This window comes from Procambarus clarkii, unplaced genomic scaffold (genome assembly GCF_040958095.1).
Source record: "Procambarus clarkii isolate CNS0578487 unplaced genomic scaffold, FALCON_Pclarkii_2.0 HiC_scaffold_200, whole genome shotgun sequence".
NCBI classification, from domain to species: Eukaryota; Metazoa; Arthropoda; class Malacostraca; order Decapoda; family Cambaridae; genus Procambarus; species Procambarus clarkii.
In genome coordinates, this window is record NW_027189233.1 from 379,196 (window position 1) to 383,029 (window position 3,834).

Consider the following 3,834-nt stretch of genomic DNA (forward strand, 5'->3'; position numbering starts at 1 on the left):
TTCATTATATATACGATAAAAATGATGCAAACACATAATTGATTAGAAAATAACCTAAAATACTTCATTTTAATCAACTATTTGTTTCTCGTTAAAATACTGAGTAAGATATTTAAAAGGGGACAAGTTCTGTTTTTATTGCATATATCGACGTTTCAGCCGGAATAGAGCGGTTTTACGTGTACATCTTCCATCGGTAATATAAACGGAAAATCAGGAACATTTTAGTTAATTCTAATGAAAACACATTGATTTTTATCATTTGTATTGGAAACAACATTGTCATATGTCTTTTCTTGGATCTAAATAATACGAAACCTCGCTCTATGATTTGAAGTTAAAATCCTCAAATATGCTTAAATAGTGACTTTTTTCACGTTTTTCATGTAGTTTGATATTACGTAAATATATTCATTTTTACCAATATTTCGATACTATTTCATGTAGGATCACGATATGTGATTTGGCCTTCAAATCTCAGAATTTCGCATAATATTGCACTTTAAGCAAGTTTTCTTGCATTTTGTTTCGTACGAAAAATCATCGAATTTAGCAATATTTTGACGTTTATCATCTCCTTTTCCTTCATGTGATTTAAACAAAATATCGTCGAATTAGGCAATATTGTGCCGTTTTCCACGTTTTTGTGAATTTTCCGTCCATAGGTATTAATTCATATATATATATACGATAAAAATGATGCAAACACATAATTGATTAGATAATAACCTTAAATACTTCATTTTCAATATATTTGAAAATATATTTTTCATATATTTCATATATTTTCATATATTTGTTTCTCGTTAAATACTGATTAAGATATTGAAAAGGGGAGAAGTTCGGTTTTTATTCCATATATCGACGTTTCAGCCGGATTAGAGCGGTTTTACGTTTACATCTTCCCTCGTTAATATAAACGGAAAATCAAGAACATTATAGTTAATTCTAATGAAAACACATTGTTTTTTATCATTTGTATTGGAAACAACATTGTCATATGTCTTTTCTTGGAACTAAATAATACGAAACCTCGCTCTATGATTTGAAGGTAAAATCCTCAAATATGGTAAAATAGTGACTTTTTCACGTTAATCATGTAGTTTGATATTACGCAAATATATTCATTTTTACCAATATTTCGATACTATTTCATGTAGTATCACGATATGTGATTTGGCCTTCAAATCTCAGAATTTCGCATAATATTGCATTTTAAGCAAGTTTTCTTGCATTTTGTTTCATACGAAAAATCATCAAATTTAGCAATATTTTGACGTTTATCATCTCCTTTTCCTTCATGTGATTTAAACAAAATATCATCGAGTTAGGCAATATTTTTCCGTTTTCCACGTTTTTGTGAATTTTCCGTCCATGGGTATTAATTCATATATATACGATAAAAATGATGCAAACACATAATTGATTAGATAATAACCTTAAATACTTCATTTTCAATCATCTATTTGTTTCTCGTTAAAATACTGAGTAAGATATTGAAAAGGGGAGAAGTTCGGTTTTTATTGCATATATCGACGTTTCAGCCGGATTAGAGCGGTTTTACGTGTACATCTTCCATCGGTAATATAAACGGAAAATCAGGAACATTTTAGTTAATTCAAATGAAAACACATTGATTTTTATCATTTGTATTGGAAACAACATTGTCATATGTCTTTTCTTGGATCTAAATAATACGAAACCTCGCTCTATGATTTGAAGTTAAAATCCTCAAATATGGTTAAATAGTGACTTTTTTCACGTTTTTCATGTAGTTTGATATTACGTAAATATATTCATTTTTACCAATATTTCGATACTATTTCATGTAGTATCACGATATGTGATTTGGCCTTCAAATCTCAGAATTTCGCATAATATAGCATTTTAAGTAAGTTTTCTTGCATTTTATTTAGTACGAAAAATCATCGAATTTAGCAATATTTTGACGTTTATCATCCCCGTTTCCTTTATTTGGTTTAAACAAAATATCATCGAATTAGACAATATTTTGCCGTTTTTCCACGTTTTTGTGAATTTTCAGTCTATGGGTATTAATTCATTATATATACGATAAAAATGATGCAAACACATAATTGATTAGAAAATAACCTAAAATACTTCATTTTAATCAACTATTTGTTTCTCGTTAAAATACTGAGTAAGATATTGAAAAGGGGACAAGTTCTGTTTTTATTGCATATATCGACGTTTCAGCCGGAATAGAGCGGTTTTACGTGTACATCTTCCATCGGTAATATAAACGGAAAATCAAGAACATTATAGTTAATTCTAATGAAAACGCATTGTTTTTTATCATTTGTATTGGAAACATCATTGTCATATGTCTTTTCTTCGAACTAAATAATACGAAACCTCGCTCTATGATTTGAAGGTAAAATCCTCAAATATGGTAAAATAGTGACTTTTCCACGTTAATCATGTAGTTTGATATTACGCACATATGTTCATTTTTACCAATATTTCGATACTATTTCATGTAGTATAACGATAGGTGATTTGGCCTTCAAATCTCAGAATTTCGCATAATATTGCATTTTAAGCAAGTTTTCTTGCATTTTGTTTCGTACGAAAAATCATCGAATTTACCAATATTTTGACGTTTTTCATCCCCTTTTCCTTCATGTGATTTAAATAAAATATCATCGAATTAGGCAATATTGTGCCGTTTTTCACGTTTTTGTGAATTTTCCGTCCATGGGTATTAATTCATATATATACGATAAAAATGATGCAAACACATATGTGATTAGATAATAACCTTAAATACTTCATTTTCAATCTATATGAAAATATATTTTTAATATATTTCATATATTTTCATATATTTATTTCTCGTTAAAATACTGATTAAGATATTGAAAAGGGGAGAAGTTCGGTTTTTATTGCATATATCGACGTTTCAGCCGGATTAGAGCGGTTTTACGTGTACATCTTCCCTCGTTAATATAAACGGAAAATCAAGAACATTATAGTTAATTCTAATGAAAACACATTGATTTTTATCATTTGTATTGGAAACAACATTGTCATATGTCTTTTCTTGGATCTAAATAATACGAAACCTCGCTCTATGATTTGAAGTTAAAATCCTCAAATATGGTTAAATAGTGACTTTTTTCACGTTTTTCATGTAGTTTGATATTACGTAAATATATTCATTTTTACCAATATTTTGATACTATTTCATGTAGTATCACGATATGTGATTTGGCCTTCAAATATCAGAATTTCGCATAATATTGCATTTTAAGCAAGTTTTCTTGCATTTTGTTTCGTACGAAAAATCATCGAATTTAGCAATATTTTGACGTTTGTCATCCCCTTTTCCTTCATGTGATTTAAACAAAATATCATTGAATTAGGCAATATTTTGCCGTTTTCCACGTTTTTGTGAATTTTCAGTCCATGGGTATTACTTCATATATATACGATAAAAATGATGAAAACATATAATTGATTAGATAATAACCTTAAATACTTCATTTTCAATCATCTATTTGTTTCTCGTTAAAATACTGAGTAGATATTGAAAAGGGGAGAAGTTCGGTTTTTATTGCATATATCGACGTTTCAGCCGGATTAGAGCGGTTTTACGTGTACATCTTCCCTCGTTAATATAAACGGAAAATCAAGAACATTATAGATAATTCTAATGAAAACACATTGTTTTTTATCATTTGTATTGGAAACAACATTGTCATATGTCTTTTCTTGGAACTAAATAATACGAAACCTCGCTCTATGATTTGAAGGTAAAATCCTCAAAAATGGTAAAATAGTGACTTTTTCACGTTAATAATGTAGTTTGAT